The sequence below is a fragment of the Puma concolor genome, chromosome C2, assembly GCF_028749965.1.
Source record: "Puma concolor isolate L17-30 chromosome C2, mPumCon1.1.hap2, whole genome shotgun sequence".
Classification (NCBI taxonomy): Eukaryota; Metazoa; Chordata; class Mammalia; order Carnivora; family Felidae; genus Puma; species Puma concolor.
Window position 1 is genome coordinate 136,089,645 of NC_141675.1, and position 19,755 is coordinate 136,109,399.

Genomic DNA, 19,755 nt, shown 5'->3' on the forward strand with positions numbered 1-19,755 from the left:
CAGTAACTGATTAACAAATTACCACAAACTTTGTGGCTTAATTTTTTTTTTTCAACGTTTATTTATTTTTGGGACAGAGAGAGACAGAGCATGAACGGGGGAGGGGCAGAGAGAGAGGGAGACACAGAATCAGAAACAGGCTCCAGGCTCTGAGTCATCAGCCCAGCGCCTGACGCGGGGCTCGAACTCACGGACCGCGAGATCGTGACCTGGCTGAAGTCGGACGCTTAACCTACTGCGCCACCCAGGCGCCCCAGACAGTAACTGATTAAAGGTTTAACTCTTTATTTTTGGCTTGTTGCTTTAATCAGTTACTCTAATAACTAAAAGTAGAGTTCTCTCTCTTCCAGTTTAGCTGGGCTCCTGACAGCCTGTAAACTGTAGATCAAAATATAAGCCCAGGTAGCAGACAATATACTCGATGTGATACATTTTACATTCAGAATTTACATTCTATCAATAATGTTGTACCTCTTTCTTAAAAATGACTTGCCTTTGAATTCGGAAGACATACCTTGTCATTCTGCAAAGAGTGAAAATTAAAAAAAAAAAACACATTATGTGGTAGCACATGTAATTTATCTTTCATTTTCTAACAAGCATATCTCTTTCCTAGAAATCCAAGGTGAGTTACTTCTTGCTTACCCATTCTTATCAGAATTATCTCCTCAATATAGTGGACAAAGTTGTCGTCCTTTGGGACATTGAGATTATCAGTGTCCCTGTTGGCAAAACTATATCAGAGAGCGGAGAGATTATACAGCTATTAAGTAAAACAGGGAAGGATATTAAGCTTCCCAGTTGAAAGCACATCACTTTTTGTGTTCTTTAACAATTACTATAGACCAGAGATAATTTTCCAAATTGACAGTTGCATGTACATTGTGGCTATGTTGATTTTTCTCCAGTGAAAATACTTCACTGTAAGAGCAGGTATACAATTGGTTCATCATATGGTTAAATTTATCATAATCCACTGGCATTGTCCAGGATCCATAGATATTCTGCGTAAGCTAAACACGCAAGCTGAATGAAGTTGTATTTGGAATCCTCTATCTTTCCTCTCCCCACGATTGTTATTTTCATTGGTTTATTACCTGTATAGGAAATGTACTTCCAGTGGCTTCTTCACAACCACTTAAGTCATTATAATTCTCATTCTAAGTGAGCAATGTAGGAACGGAAAACATATGCCAAATAGAAAACACAGAAAAGCAAAACAAAACAAAACAAAATTGTGTATTACCACAGGATGGAGTCAAGTATACATCAGGGACCCTGTGAGATGATATTCTTTCAAAACTCCCTTTCCGTTGACTCCAAGGATGCACTCTGACTAGTGGATTAGATTTGCATTCTCTGGCCAGGAATTAGTATTAGCTAATAACGGTATCATAAATCCATTTATCTGATAGAAACCTAAGAATTTCTGGTCAGTTTCAGAATATATGTATTCCTTATTTTTTCTCAAGTTTAAAGATCTTACTTTTTTTTTTTAGATTTTGTAAAATGTTTATTATTCTTGAGAGAGAGTGTGTGTGTGAGTGGGGGAAGGACAGAGAGAGAGGGGGACAGAGGATCTGAAGCAGGTTCTGTGCTGACAGCAGAGAGCCTCTATGAGGGGTTCAAACTCACGAACGGTGAGATCATGACCTGAGCCAAAGTCAGATGCTAATCCAGCTGAGCCACCCAGGTGCCCCAAGATCTTATTCTTTAACAAAGAAACACTACATTGACACAAGAGAGAACAAATTTCCCCCCGCTATGAAGCAATAATGATTTTTTAAAATTTATTAATCATGTTTAGTTAAATTCAGTTAAAGTCCGTTTTTAAGACACGAGATAACTGGAAAGTGTCTTAAGTGTAAAGAATTTTTTAGTTGCCTACTTGTTATCCAACTAATTGTTTCATCTAATCAGTAGAATTTTTTTTTTCCACTGATTGAACGTATATTTAACTGCATTATATGCAATGCATCTAAGTAAATTTTAACTTAGCTTTTTGGAAGTAAATAGAGAGTTTCATTTGTTTTTCTGAGATACTTGATGAAGTTGACAAACTGTACAGATTTCTTATAAAGGTGAATTAAAATATATCATCAATTAAACAAATTCATCATAAAGGCCACCCTCTTCTGATATGAAGATAATAGGAAGGAAAAGGGTATGTCTATGAAGAGAGATACCCAAGGTGAGATTAGACTAATGCTGAACTGTGCTTACAACTCTACAATGTTTTATAAAATGTTTTATAAAACACACTTTTAAAATGCTAATCAGGATTAGTTTCTAGTGTTTATGGCATTAAATACTCCCTTTTCTTAGAATGAGAGAGAAGAGATATTATATTCTTTCACAGAAAGGCAATCATATCCCAGGAAAATTGAAAATGTGTTACTCAAAAAAAAGATGTGATATGCTTTAGCTTACTCTATGTAGTTATATTTTACCTTATTAAAGTAAATTATTAATATTTACATTCTAGATTATATTCAATTAAACTGTTATTCTTAAATTATTGCATTTTTGCAGCACATGAATAACATCTACTTCTTAAATATTATGCTATTTTTTTGCTATGTAATTTTATAAGACTTACGTAGTCATATTTTTAATACAGTAACAAAGACCTTCCCTTTAATGCTATTTACCATTTTTGAATTTTTCATCATGAGTTCACAATAAATTGCCTCTCTGCATATTGTTACAAACAATCTTTCCTTGAATAATATTTATATGGTACCCAATACATATTGGTATTAATATGAGCACTTGCTCTATCACACTAAATAGTATCTCTGGTTTTCTTAAATGATCAATTTCAGACTAGGCTGTTCTCCAAAACCATCATGACATGGCCCCATAATTCTTTTGAGTAATCATAGTCTTCCAGGAATGAACTCCCTGAATAAAAGTTCAATGCACCTTTGATGACATGCGCTTATTCTTTTGGAAAAGGTATTAATACCATCGAGTCACTTGGGCAGCATTTGCTCTACATAACCACACAGTGGCTGCACATCTTAATGCAAGAATTATCATATAACATTTGGTTGGGGTGAGGTCATAAACAAGTAGAGGGTGAGTCTTTTATACATTTATGTTTTAGATATAAATGTCTTCTCTGACTCTGCCCTCTTAGGTCACAGGTTATCCCTTGAGACTAAAATATGACCTCTTACTGATCGTATTCCCTGAAACTTAGTCAGGACTTCTTAATTTCTCTATACTAACAGGCCAGTGCTGCACACTTGAATCTTCAATTAATTTGCTTGAGAGTGTCTTTCTATGCAAACTTTGCATTCTACTGATGAAATAGGTTTGCTTTTAGAGTAAACTTGCCTCCCTTATTTTGAATATTATAAAAATCAAGTTACAAACAGGAATGGAATTAACTAGAGCTATGATAAATTGAAAATTCTGTACAGAAATATTTAATTTTTAAATATTGAGGAACACCGTCAAAATGTTTGTTGACTATTTTACATAGAGTTGAATTTTATAAACTGAACAAAGTATGAAATAGGTTAATAAGGGGATGTTTTAAGATGTGGATATTAAACCATGACAGAAAATCTTCGAAATACAAATATATATTACAAATATATATACTGAATATATATATACACATATATATGTATATATAACTTTATATATACATACATATGTACATATATGTATATACATATACATATATATGTTTATATATATGTGTGTGTGTATATATATATGTATATATATATTTACACACATATATATGTGTGTGTGTGTGTGTGTGTGTATATATATATATACATACATATATATATGGCCTAAATCAGATGAGGAATGTTTCCCTTATCCTCTCTAGCTTATATATAAGCAAATTCCTAATGGAGATAAATTTGGTTTAGAATGAAAACAGTGTTTAACATTAATATTTTTCATGGATATTTAACCTTTAAAACGGTTGGAAAACAAATGATCATGCATCATACAATAGAATTATAAAGATCTATTTTGTTTGTTTGTTTGTTTTACTTCCATGTTACTATTGATGAAGATACTCAGTGTAAATATATTTGCCTATTTTCTAAGTCATCAGAGTTGAACCCAATACTGTGCTGGTCAGCAAGGTACCACAAGACAGCTTTCAAGAGTTGAGAAGCATTGGCTCCAGCCCAACACTGGACTCAGTCATAGATGAAAATGCATTACTCTGTTATTATTGTGATGGTTAAAGTGGCAATAAAGGGATCTGTTTCTCTATTTTTCCTAGTAGTTTACACTTTCTAACTCCCCACCCCCCCGCATGTCAGCATTTATTTGGGGCATCTCTGTACATATGTCCACTGCATGTAACATACCTTTATTGAATTTATATATAATAAATGTGTCCTATTGGGAAATGATGCTACCATGCAACCACCAAAAATCTATATCATGTAAAAAGGCTTTCTGGTAGCATTAACAAATTTAAATGAATTAGTCCACAGTTTTGTACCTATTCACTCTTGTTACCAGTACATGTATGTTTCCAAACACTGATATGCTCTTTTTTATGATCAGTCATAGACAAGTAATCCCATTAAATTCTCTTCATTTCTACTAACATATCATGAGCAGTATTCCTTACTGTTCTTTACTCTTTACTCACTGTTACGCTTATTGCCACGGACTATGGAAACAAATGCTTGAGTTAGTCATCTCTGAGTTGTTATGAGACTTACATGTGTTAATACAGTATTTAGGAAAATGCCTAGATGTAATTAGTACCATATATATATATATATATATATATATATATATGTACTATATATATATATATATATATATGTACTATATATATATATAGTACATATATATATATATATCTCATGTATCTTACTATTATATATATAATAGTATAAGTATATATATAATAAATATATAAGTATATATATCCTTACTATTATATTATTTAGATTCTAAACTTTTTGCTTAGCAATGCAGCTAAAAAGATAAAAATGATAATGATAATACAGATGTATTGAACGCTTAATATGTGCAGGTAATTGTTCTAACCACTTTGCAAGTATTAACTTAATTTCTCCTCCTCAAACCGATTTGATATGGGCTTTATTACTTTCTTTTATATATATGTGAGAAAGCTGAGATGCACAGAGATTACTAAGTAAGTTTCTGAGATTGTGAAAGTGGTAAATACCAAGTAAGAATTTTAAAACATGAAGTCTACCAACTGAAAAGTTTTCCTAACCATTCCACTGCATATTTTCACAGAACACTCATTAAGAGGTCAAATGATTCAAAGAGGTGGGGTTAATGGAATGGATTTATTATATATAAACCCTATTGCTGACCAGGTTCAAGCAGTGAGACTAAGGCATATTCCCTTCTTTAAATAGTAAGAAACGCATTTGGAGAAGGATGGGCCAATATCATTGAGAATCTTTGCTTGAGTGGCTCTGAAGAATTTATTTTTTCCATGTGCTAAGCACCCTAGTAGAATTATGTTCCAGTTACTCACAGTTGTAAGTTGCACTTGGGCTTTTTTCTTCATTCTTTTTCCTCTTTGTTTCTCCATCTGGTTATTTTCTGCTGATACACTTACAGTATAATAAAATTTTTGTCTGATGTGACCATTCTTCTGTTAGATGCACCTTAATTTATTATATTTTTCAATTCTATAATATCTATTTGATTCATTTTTATCAATTTCTAATCACTGGTGATAATCTCCAATTTTCCACTATTTTGAATAATTTAATCACTTATTTTTAAGTCTGATATTTATAACTTCGATATCTTGCGCAAGTTTGAATCTTGGTAGTATTGTCTTTCATACCTTGGTCTTCCCTTGGCATGCCTAATAAGTCTTGAAATTCTTGAATGAATGAAAAATATTGTGTATGAAAAAATATACATATATAAAACTTTGGTTGAAATATTCTCCCAATCCTATCTTCTACCAAGCAACAGAGGAGTGGGTCACCTTATTCTAAAGACTTCTTTTTGTATCGTAGAAACTTTGTAAACTTTATAAAGTTTGGTCTATCTCTGGTTCGTTTGCACTTCTTAAATATTGCCCTGTAGGGTCCTAACTTTTTGTGTTTTATTTTATTATTTATTTAATTTTTTGTTTATGTTTAGGACCACCCTCCTTTCAGAATCCTGAACTCTAATTTTTGTTTCCTTAGCAACATATGATTGCTAAAAATTCTGCTTTACTTTTTTTTCCTTTCACTTTTTACTTGGCTTTCCACCTCATGTCCTTCAAAGCTGAAGATTTAGCAAATGTCTACATGAGCAATCCAAGTACCTGGCTCACTTCTCTGCTTCTTTGTTCTATCCAAGATTTTGGATCTTTATGTCTAAGGACCCTAGAAAGCATGGAGTGTCATGTTTAATTTCCATGTGACTGTGGTTACTCATGTGGTCTATTCTGCATATTAGCAACTGTCTTCCACAGTTTGTAGGACAAGAGTTGACAGATTCTCCAAGAGGAAAAGCAGCATGCAGAATATTGGGCTCAGTTCAATGACTCATTCTACTCTGTTGGATCTTGTTTTAAAATACTGTGCAGATACATTTCCAGGATCCACTAAAAGTTCCCTGAAAAAATTCCTCTAAAAGAAAGGAGTCATGAAACATAAGTCTTATTGACCTAACAATAAACCCAGCTGTGATTAAAATATTTTAATAAATACCATAGTGCTCCCTAAATATTAATAGATTCCATAAGATGCTATGGGGAAAAGGGTAGTGATCCAAATTCAGACTTTGCTAGGAGAGAGCAATGAAGGTTTTCTATTAGAGTTCATATTTAATCTAGATATTAAAAATCATTAATAAAGAGCTAAAGAAGTTTGAAGAGTCTGAAGGAGAGTAAGAACCTGTTGTAGCCTAAAGAGATATAAAGCAGTATGGTCAGTTGCTCAGCACAACTGGAGAATAGAGTATGACTGGCAAATGGGTGGAAATGATAAATAATAGAGATGGGCAATCAGTCATAAGGCAGATCATAAAGATCTTTGTATATCATGATAAAGATCTATTTTGTTAGATATTATTCTTATAATAATAATAATAATAATTATACTTTATAAGGGCAATTAAAAGTTTTAAGCACAGGGAAAACAGTGAATTCATTTTTTAAAAGGTGAGATTAAATGCTAGAGGACATGGATATCATTATTGATCCTTTCCTTTTTAGCTATTTCAAATAAGGCAAGTTGTTTAATATCTTTGAGATTTTGTTCCTAATCTATGATAGTATCATTTTTCCTACCCTCTGTGTCTCATTAATATATTCAGTAATGATTTATTATGGAATAAAATAAATTAAAATATTTCTAAGTAACTATATGAATTCAAGACATTAGAGAAATATGTTAGACTGACAGCATGGTATTTGATTCTATATTTTATTAGGGGCTAGACTCTCACTATAAGACAATGAGTTTATGGTCAGTGTTACTGTGTTAGATTAATTGCAGAGGAACTCAATTCAAAATCACATATACTTGAGAATAATGTGTGCACAGCAGTCAGAAATCATAGGATATTTACATATTTAGCAAAACCAAAGTCCAAATTCATTTAAAATGCCCTGTCAGTTCTCAAATGCAGTAATCCCTCATGCACATTGTAGGGAAGGTCACTGAAAGAGTAGATCCAATTGCCTTATTAAAATGGCTATGAAACCAGTCAATATTGCCACACAAATGAGAATTTGAAGAAGTGTTTAAGCTTTCACTGGAGCATGTCCAGATGTTATGTGACTACATCATTTGGCTTGTGTTCTGATTTCATTTCATTGACCCTTGGGAATATTTTCACTTAACCACAGCTCTTACATTTCAAATGGCACAATGTTAATTTGTATTAACTTTAGTTCGTTTTGTATTCACTCTCTCAAATCTCTCTCATCTATTATCTCTCATTCCTGCCTATATCATTATCATTTTGTCCTTAATTTTTTTATTAAGTGGTTTATTTTTCTCAAATATGCACATTTTCAGGGAAGACACACCACTTGTGAAATATTATCTATTTCTTCATATGTATCTGGAAGGGGCTTTTTTCTTTTCTACTTGCTCTTTGAAAATTAAGTCCTTGGGGACTTTTTTTTTATAATGAAGCTTACTTGTTAATGAAGCTTACTTGTTAATTTCTATATTTATGTATTTATTTATTTATTTTCAAGTTATTTATTTTTAGAGAGAGAATGGGGGAGGAGCAGAGAGAGAGAGAGAGAGAGAGAGAGAGAGAGACTCCCAAGCAGGTTCCACACTGTCAGCAGAGAGCCCAATGAGGGGCCTGAACCCACAAACCATGAGACCATGACCTGAGCTGAAACCAAGAGTCAGATGCTTAACCGACTGAGCCACCCAGGCTCCCCTAATATCTATATTTAAAACAAGTAAGATCACTGAGGTGTGTGCAGGTCCCAACCTGTCTATGGTTTGGGGTTGCTATCTGCCTCAAGTGGGAAGACAAAGTAGTCTCCTCTGAAAAACCTTCCAACATAGTTGGCTTTGGCATCTTCAGGATTAGGAGAGCAGGAATTGAGACCTCGTGAGTCTGGGTTTTCAATAGAGGTAGAGAGGGAAGACAGAGATTATAACCAGAAAGTCCAGACTGGGGTGCACTTACCTCAAGCACTCATCACTGTTAGCCCAGTCTGGGCTGCATGACAGTTATAGAAGTGGATACCTTAACAATAAAATAATAATAATACAGTTCTTAAAAATGAAAAAAAATAAAGCAAGATAATCTAGAGAAAAATTATTTGCTATGAAATATCAATGGGCTAAGAATTGATAGGTTAATTGAACACATAGCTGATTTCAGAATATTAAAGGGTAGACAGACTAAGCATTAAATAAATTGAAAAAAAGAAAATATTGATAATCATGGTATATAAATGTTTTAAAAATATTACATGTATTTTATGAAGCAGTACAATAAAATATAAACATTATTTATAAAATCAGTTATTTTCATGGAGTGCGTGGGTGGCTCAGTCAGTTAAGCATCTGACTTCTACTAGGGTCATGATCTCACGGTTCGTGGGTTGAAGCACCACATTGGGCTCTGTGCTGACAACTCAGAACCTGGAGCCTGCTTCAGGTTCTGTGCCTCCCTCTCTGTCTGACCCGCCCCTGCTCACGCTCTATCTCTCTCTCAAAAATAAATAAACATCAAAAAAAATTTTAAATAAAAATACAAAAAATCAAAATTATAAAAATAAAATGATTATTAATAAATATTGGGTCTATAATAAATGAGAGACAATAAATTGTTAAGAAAAAGGGAAAAGGTTATTCCAAAACCAGTGTCAAAAAATGATCTTCTGAGAAAATGTTAAACTAAATAGTAATTTTGAAAATCAAATTATAGCAACAACGTGCTATTACTTTTTATTCCCAATCTCCCAAGTTTAGAGCTCCCTTGAAAATCATAACTCTCCACTTGGCTTATTTACAGTAAAACAGTCGTTTTTATGAAGCTAGTGGAATTTTAGATTTGCATAATCTACCTGGAATGATATTTGGCAAAGTTTATTTTTCACCTCAAAGGCATGAAATAATTTATGGTACATCTGTTGGCTGAAATATAATTTAACCAAAAATATTATCTTCTGATAAATACTTAATTGACATGGGGAAATTATTACCACATAAAACAATAAATACAGCATGTTAAAAATAGCATGATCATAATATATAAGAAGCCTGTTTGTCTATTCAGCCATCCACCCATTCATCTATTTGTCCTCCATCTAAATGTCACCAAGATGGAATTAACACCAGACATCCTTTCTTTCCAAATGGTTGTGTTGCATTTGCTTTGTGGCATTTGTTTTTTCTAGAGAGGCAATGCATTTTTATAACTATTTTTAAAATGTTATTGTGATAAGAACTCTACCCTCTTAACAAAATGCTAAGTGTATTATACAGTATTGTTAACCATTGATACAATGTTTTACCAGAGATCTCTAGATCGTCTTGCATGTTTGAAATTTATGTCAGTTGATTAGCAAATTCCTGTTTCCCCTTGTCTCTCCAAGCCCCAATCCACCATTCTCTCTCTGATTGTATGAATATGGCTACTTTAGACAATTGCATGTAAAAGGAATTATGTAGTATTTGTCCTTTTGTGACTATCTTATTTTCCTTAGAGTATTTCCAAGGTTTATTCATGCTGTCACAGGATTTTCTTCTTTTATAAGGCTGAATAATCCTGTGTGTGTGTGTGTGTGTGTGTGTGTGTGTGTGTGTGTGTGTGCGTGCCGTTTTATCTTTATTCATTCACCCTTGGTGGACATTTAGGTTGTTTTCACATCTTGGCTATTGTGCATAGTGCTAAAGTAAATGTCGGAGTGCTGGTATATTTTCCAGGTCCTGATTTCAATTTTGGGGGGTAAATAATTCAGAAGTTGTATTGCTGGATCATATGATAGTTCTGTTTTTAATACTTTGCAGATATTTTTTTAATGCAAAAAGAGATAACTATACTCCAATATGTTAAAAGGTTAGGCCAAAAAAAAAAATAAATCTAGGGGCACCTGGGTGGCGCAGTCGGTTAAGCGTCCGACTTCAGCCAGGTCACGATCTTGCGGTCCGTGAGTTCAGCCCCGCGTCGGGCTCTGGGCTGACGGCTCAGAGCCTGGAGCCTGTTTCCGATTCTGTGTCTCCCTCTCTCTCTGCCCCTCGCCCGTTCATGCTCTGTCTCTCTCTGTCCCAAAAATAAATAAACGTTGGAAAAAAAATAAAAAAAAATAAATAAATCTAAAAACTTCCTCCAAAGCTAAAATTTCTAAAAGTAAAATTTCTGAAAAAAAAAAAAAAAAAGAGGTATTACACTTAGAGAGATACTGATGATTTGCTGCCCACTGATTCTTCACTAGTTTAAGCTTGCACAGTGTGTTTATATATATTTCCTCTCACCCATGCTAACATTATTATCAAACTTTTGAACTTTCCTCCTTAGGTAAAGTTCTTAAAATTAAATCTACATGGTTTTAATTATGTGTCAGGTTAGGCACTTCATGTTTTAAGCCTTGTGAACATATTTTTCCTACATAATGCTTATCCTTTTCTACTACCACTTTTTAGTTAGCTGCTATTATTTTTAAAAATGGATTTTTAAGAACTGATTACTCAAGGACTTCTCTCCAGCATATGTCCTATCTTAATCATTAATTTCCCCTTCTCTACTAAATTTATCCCTCTGGGAATCTATTCTAGCCAACATACTTTGATATTTTTCTTAAAAAATATTTTCTCAATTTCACATTATTTTACATTCCCTTTGGCCACCAAATTTATGGTGAAAATTATTATAATAAGCAATTATAATTCATGTCTTTGCCTTCTCATGATCCATTCTGTCCATATGTTATTCTGTATTCACTTTCACCTTATCTGGTAGACTGAAATGTTTCTTCCCAATCAAACCAAACTTTATCATGCTTCTTGATATATATTTTATTCCAGTTTCAGACAGTCTTCTTCTTCGGGGACCACTTCATCTTCCCAAACAGTATCTTCCGTTGTGTCTAATAATATCATACTATTTTGTTTTGCTTCCTATGCCTAAACCTCTCTGTTGACTTTACTGTGTCTTCCGTTTCAGAGTAATGTCTAAATATTTCTTGAGTGAGACTCAGTCCTTGTCTATTTACTTTCTAGGCAATCCCTTCTACTACCATGAATTTAGTCTCAATCAGTATGCTGATGATATCAGGTCCGTATGTCCATGACTGACTTGACATTTCCACTAAGATACATGAAACGCACCTGCAATTGAGCATGTCTGAAATAAAATCAATTCTGCATCCACACATACCCCAGTACTTCCCTGCTGGTAAATACCATGTAATTTCTTGCTTAAGCCCCAAAACAAGAGATTTCCTTGAATACTATGTTCATTTTATAAGCCAAAATTATTACAACAACCTAGCAATCCTAGCAATATTTTATTCTAAAATATGGGATGACTTCAAGACCAGCATCTACCATCTAAGACTAGCAACCTTGTGTCTTAGTCTTCTCAGGCTGCTATAACAGAATACCATAGACTGGGGTGCTTAAATAATAACACATTATAACACATTGATAACACATTTTTGTTTCTCACAGTTATGGAGGCTGAGAAGTCCAAGGTAAAAGTGCCAGCAGATTAGGTGTCTAGTGAAGGCCAGCTTCCTAGCTGGTAGACAGCTGCTTTCTCTCTATAACCTCACATGACCGAAGAGATCATCTCTCATGTCTTTTTTTTACAAGGGCACCAATCTCACTTATAAGAGCTCCATATTTTTTTTTTTCCTCTTCTGAGATTTTATTTAAATTCAAGTTAGTTAACATACAGTGTAATATTGGTTTTAGGAGTAGAATTTAGTGATGCATCACTTACATATAACACCCAATGCTCATCCCAACAAGTACCCTCTTTAATGTCCATCAGTCATTTAGCCCATGCCCCCACCCATCTCCCCTCCAGCAGCATTCAATTTGTTCTCTTTAATTAAGAGTCTCTTATGGTTTGCCTCCCTCTCTGTTTTTATCTTATTTTTATTCCCTTCTCCTGTGTTCATCTTTTTTGTTTCTTTACCCCATGTATGGGTGAAATCATGTAGTATTTATCTTTCTCTGACTGACTTATTTCATTTACCATGATACACTCGCTCCATCCATGTTATTGCAGATGGCAAGATTTCATTCTTTTGATGGCTGAGTGTGTGTGTGTGTGTGTGTGTGTGTGTGTGTGTGTGTGTGTGTGTATAAAACCTCTTATTTATTCATTTATCAGTCGATGGACATTTGGGCTTTTTCCATAATTTGGCTCTTGTTGATAGTGCTGCTATAAACATTGGGGTATACATGCCCCTTCAGGTCAGTATTTTTGTATCCTTTGGATAAATACCTCATAGTGCAATTGCTGGGTCATAGTGTAGTTCTATTTTTACCTGTTTGAGGAACCTCCATACTGTTTTCCACAGTGGCTGCACCAGTTTGCATTCCTACCAACAGTGAAAGAGGGTTCCCCTTTCTCCACATCCTCACCAAATCTGTTGTTTCCTGACTTGTTCATTTTAGTCATTCTGACAGGTGTGCAGTGGTATCTCATTGTGGTTTTGATTTGTGTTTCTCTGATGATGAGTGATGCTGAACATCTTTTCATGTGTCTGTTAGCCATCTGTATGTTTTCTTTGAAGTAATGTCTGTTCATATCTTCTGCCCATTGTTTAACTGGGTTATCTAGTGTTTTGGCTGTTGAATTTGATACATTCTGTATAGATTTTAAATACTAGTCTTTTATCTGATATGTCATTTGCAAAGATCTCTTCCCATTCTGTAGGTTACCTTTTAGTTTTGTTGATTGCTTCCTTTGCTGTGCAGAAACTTCCTATCTTGATGAAGTCCCAATAGTTCATTTCTGCTTTTATTTCCCTTGCCTCCAGAAACCTGCCTAGTAAGAGGTTGCTATGGTTAAGGTCAGAAAGGTTGCTGACTTTGTACTCCTCTAAAATTTTGATGGTTTCCTGGCTCACATTTAGGTCTGTCATCCATTTTGAATTTATTTTTGTGTATGGTATAAGACAGTGGTCTAGTTTCATTCTTCTGCATGTTGCTGTCAAGTTTTCCCAACACCATTTGTTGAAGAGACTTTTTTTCCATCGGATGTTCTTTCCTGCTTTGTCAAAGATTAGTTGACCAAATAGTTGTGGGTTCATTTCTGGCTTCTATGCTCTTGATCTAATTACTTCTCAAAGGTCCCACTTCCAAATGCCATCACAATGGAGACTAGGGCTTCCACATATGAATTTGGGGGACACAAACATTCGGCACACAACACCCTGTTTCTACTTTTATATCCCTATAATAAATTCTTCATATAGCCTTTAGGTGACCATTGTAAAACTTAAAAGAATGAGGCATAGTGGAGTGGTTATACATGCAGACTTTGGATGCAGACTGTGAAGTTTATACCATGCCCTTTACAAAAGGTGCAGTTTGGGGGAAAATTTCTTAATCTTTCAGAACTTCCATTTTTTTCACCCCAAAATGATAATAGTAACTCTCGAGAGGGATTTTTGAGATACACTTTAATATCCGTCAAGCCCCTGGAACAGTGGTAAGTGATACAGGCTTAAAGTTAACTTTTGGGGATCTTTTGAAAAATTACTCTCTCCAGATAAAATCTCGAAATTGTTTACCGATAGACTTAACACTAACCACGTACTGTACAACCTCAGTCATATGTATTTTCTTTGTGTTCTACCAATACCCCAGGAGTCTTCCTACTAAGTACACTGTACTTGGAGTCCCTTCTGCCTGGGACATCTTCCACCAGATCTTTGTATGGCTCTCTCCTTTCATTCAGGCCCCAGCTCTAGTGCCATTTCCTCAGGCTGTTAAGTCTTAACCTTCATGTCTAGTAGTTATATTGCACAAAATGCTATTATTTTACAGTTTCATTTTCACAATAAATCACATTGCCATATATTAATGCTTATTACTTTGGTGACTGTGTTCTATCTGTAGCAAGACTTTGTCTGCTTTCTTCATTATCTATGCCTTGGATTATAGCAGTGCATGTCGTACCATAGAATCACCATGGACATTTGTTGTAAGGATAAGTATGTGCATGAGTACTTCAGTGAACACATGGGTGAATAAATCTCATCCACTGGGACCTTGAAATGAGCTAGTAATGCCTTTATGACCACCTGGGCCAGTTCCGTGAGATCATATTCTCCCATTCAGGGATTCTGTTACACCCCACAGGTCCCCTTTTTCAATTCATTAGAACCATGCCCACTTCTAAAGATGATATACAAGGTATATGGGAGATTTTATGTCTTTGAGGAAATTCCATGTTAACATATACCACAAAGTTTTATGAACTTTGGATAAGCAGTATTGATAAAACATTTAACTTTCCATACCTATTTTCCTGCTCAGAAGCGTTTCAAATAATGGCAATAATTTTTAGATTATTCTTCAATTATTAATCACTAATTACTCTATTCAATTAAAAAGTCATCTATTTACCAAAAGAAAAAAATTAAAAGTTCAAGGCAAGTATATCATGCTGTCGTAAATTAATTTGTTCTGATTTATTGGTATGGAAAGTCAAATTTTATGCTGAGATAATATACTTTTGTATAAAAAATATATAAATTTTCTAATTTGAAAAATCTGTAAGTATCAACTTTTTATTCAACAGGAATAGGAGGCTAAATATTCCTTCTGATTATGGTATTTATTCAACTAATAGTTAAAATATCTGTGTTATGTATATGTGATTGTGCAGTAATTATCTGTGCCTTTTAGCCTTTTATTTCCTTTGGGTTTTTTGTATGTTTGTTTGTTTGTGTAATATTCTGTGCTTTACAGAATATTTCAACATACCTAGGAGTTTCAAAGAATATAAACAAAGAAAGAGAAAATGTGTTTTCTCTAAGGAAATTCAAATTCCCATAATCAAGTAGCTTTAGAGAAGGACATGAAGTTTATTCCTTACTGTGAGATTGCTTTGCCAGAGTTCCAAAGGCATGTATCACTTTGCATAATAACTTAAGTTCAGAAGCACCAGGCAAGAGGTAGCATCTTAGCAGACTTCCATATTTACCTTTATATAATGGTTCTCCATTTCTGACAGCAACTAATAGAGCCCCTGTCATACATTTAAGTTTTCAATAGAAATATTCCTCCACGACTATGCCTTTCTGTTGTTCTTTGTGTAATATAATTTATTTGCTTTACTAAGAAAAATAGGAATTTAATTATTTCAAAAGAATAACACATTCCTTAGAATTTGGGCATGTTAATTAAAATATGACCAGATAACCTGGCAATATTTTTTAAAATAAATGTATGCAGTAAGCTTCTAGTACTAAAAAACATAAAAGAATTGTTGGCTTCCAAGAATAATATATTGAAGACCTTTTTTAGAAATTTGAATTGCTGGAATAATAGATTGAGTTTTAAAATGATATACTACACTATATCTTGTGTTCAGTGACTGTAGATATTCTATTACATTATTTTTTGTGTGTTTTAGGAATGTAAAAGTCAATTAGAAAGTGTATTTAGGTTCATTGTTGGGAATAACATATTTTAAGGTCATGTATTGCTGAATAATAAGTCAGATTTAGAACAAAGGACTTATTTTTATGTGCTTACGATTTTTAATGTTTGACTCTAACTCAAACTTTGAAAAATGATGAATATTTTAAATAAATATGATTGTCCAAATGCCCATATTACTGCATTGTGACTATTTTTTAAATAATAAGTCCATTAGTTCCTATTGTTTTTCTGAAGTGCTGAGTTGGAAAGGATTTCTCATCTTTTCAAGTACAAATGTCAGAATTACTGTGGGTTATCATAGTAATCATTCCAACTCTTATGTAAAATTAGCTAGCATTTTCTATAAGAAAAAAAAACATGTATTATGGTTATCATTTTTGTTTTTTGCCTGTTAAATAATCATGACTATTTTATGAATTGTTAGTCTATAGCACTTGAAGACTGGAGTGAGGAATATATTTTGTAAAAGTTATATTATAAGAACATTGATAAACTTAATGCATTTATTTAGATTAAATTTAGTACTCTTAAAAATAGTAACTATTATTGGGGTGCTTGAGTGGCTCAGTTGGTCAAGCGTCAGACTCTTGATTTTGGCTCATATCATAATCTCATGGTTCACAAGTTCAAGCCCCATGTTGGTGTGGTCAGTGTGGAGCTTGCTTGGGATTCTCTCTTTCCCTCTCTCTCTGTCCCTCCCTTGATTGCATGCATGCTTTCTCTCTCTCTCAAAAAAATAAATATATTTTTAAAAATAGTAACTATTGTATATTAATGGATTTAACTTATTACATCAAATATAGCAGAGTATATTTATTATAACTTAAAAAAGAAATTAACGGCAAAAACCCACTTTTTCTAAACAAAATTATTCATATTAAGCATTGTAATTTCACAACAACCTTGTGAGTTAGATACCATTGTTATACCTATGTATTGATGTAAAAACTGAGGTGTAGTATGGTGACCTAACTTGTTCAAGATGACTTGGTTTATAATGGGTTTGGGATCTGAGTTCAGTCCTTAATTTGTATCTGGTATAAGCATAGGATATGTCCTGTACATCTAAATCTATTTATTATATATTTCTCTAAAATTTTGTATACACATATGTTTTATCAGAGATACAGATATATATACATAGATAATTTAGAAATCATGTATGCATATTTAAAAATAATGGCAAAGAATTGTCTTATTTTACAAAACTTACAAAGATTACTTAGTTATTACTGTATAAAAAGATACTATAGTTATAAGCTTTAGATTTAATTTTGAAATAACCTATAACTTAAATAAGCTATTCAATAATCTAATGATTAGCTTTCCAAATACTTTTAACAGACATGATAATGCTGTTTATCCTTGAGTAATGGCTCCTCAAATTACTATGATGATCAGGAGCTAGTTGTAGTAAATCATTTGATATGGCATTCCAACTGATGTTTTTAGTTTAGTTTCTTTCTTCCCTGATTTTAACTAAAAGGATTGTTCAGCAAGCCTATCCATACTGAATATGCCAGATATAAAAATAAAAATTTCTTCTTCAAATGTGTATTATTTTTATTACATAGTTAAGCAATAATCATTAGTGATGACAACTAGAATGTAACAGATATTTATTATTTAAATACTTCACAGCCATATATATTCCTCTTAAGTGTTCTTTTTCCATGTTTAGAATTGTTAATATTTCTCATTCAATCTCTTCTTTCCTTCCTTCCTTTTTTCTTTTCTTTCTTTCTATCCTTTTTTAAAAAAATGTTTCTACATACTTTGAGCCTTGGTCATAGTTCTCCATGTTACAGTTTCTTTCTTTAGAAAAGATGTAAATATTCTCTGAATAAAATTTTAGATTTTGAAAGCACTAGAGCTTAGAGGTTAGTTTTACAAGAGTAGAAGATACTTGGAAATTATTTACCACATATAGAGAGAATTTCTTTTTAAAACACTGTTGAATCATAGATATCATTTTAAAGACATAACACCTGTAAAGTAACTGAAACTATGCATAGGGAACCTGATAAAATTAAAAGGCAAGGATGATTGTTAAAATTTAACAAAAGGATAAAACAATACTAACTAAATACTAATTTTGCAGTAAAGAGCAGAATTCAAGTGAAAAAAAAAAAAAAACTAAATCAGTGATATGTAAGTCTAGTCCTATAAAGAAAAATACCCCATAATGTGAGACAAAGTTAAAAGACTAAAAAAAAAAAAAAGAGATTATAAATGTAACAAACATGAATTATAGAGTGGATTATGGAAGACCCAACACATGGATTAAAAATTATATGAGTAATGTAATTGGATAAATATGTTAGAGGCAATTTTCAAGTAATCTCTTAAAGATTATTTCTCAGCTTAAAAAAAAAAAAAGGTACGTAGCTGCAAATGTTAAAAGTTTTTTTTTTTTTTCACTCTGTGAGAAGCAATGTGAAAATATTTATCTAGAAAATCTGTGGTGAACATTTCAAATGACTAGAATAAAGAGAATAAGAAAGTATGTGTAATAGAAGCAGGTTCTTAAAAAGGAAGAAGCAATTGACCCAGGCCCTGAGATTTCTGTTGAGATCTCTTAAAAGGTCAATTACATATATCATTTCCTATTGGCAGCATATTTATGCTACAAAAGTTAACTCAATATCTGAATAACAAATGAATGTGAATAAAACTGAAAAAGTATCAAAGAATCCATATGAAGATGCAAGACCTACATTTTCATGTTTCACTCTTTTCAGCTTTTAAGTTATGGCTGCATCTTATGCAAGTTGATACATAGCACAGAAAAACAATGAAATGTCCCATTTTGTTTTATGAAAAGTCAAAATTATCATCTCAAAGATTATCAAGTTATAACAATTTGCCATAAAATAAATATAGACTCTTTCATTAAATACTAGAATATAAAAAATTAAATACCACACACAAATAGAGCTCATGCAAAAAATATAAATATGGCTACTAATGAGTTAACATATTATAACATTGATAAATTCCTTAAATATATTTATTATAAATGAAAAACTATTGCCTGTATTATTCTCAGAAAATAGGACTAGAATATATTCTTCGTGCATAAAAATAATTATATTAGGCAAACAGCTTACATCACAATAACAGAATAGCTCCTCCTAATGAGGTTCTGTGGAATGCTACTGAGGCAAAAAATTAATGAATTATCACAAATAAAATAGCATCTATATACTGATTTTAGAGTAGGAAATTCTGCATGGGTGAAATGAAAGTGGCACATGGATGGGACAACCAGAAGTGGCACTCTCTATTTCTCTAAAACACTAAATATTCCTGACCTCCCCAAAAAGTAAATTAGCTCTCTGTACCAAGACTGTAAACACACTACATCTTATATCCTAGAGTTTTCACAGAAATAAATTAATCATAGGAAATATTTCATCAGTGCATGTTTTGAGCAAAAAAAAAAAAAAAAAAAACCTTGGTAACATAAACATAATATTTAAAAAATATATCACCTTAAATGTTACTTTGACTATCAATGATTTGAGAAATTCTTAAAGATAAAGTCAAACAAACATTTGCATACCAAATACAGATTTTCAGTTTTACAAAATTCTTATTCTTTCATTTCTGTTTGCAAACCTGCCCCTAACCCAGTGTCCCACAGCAACCATGACCCATTAATTCTTCTAAT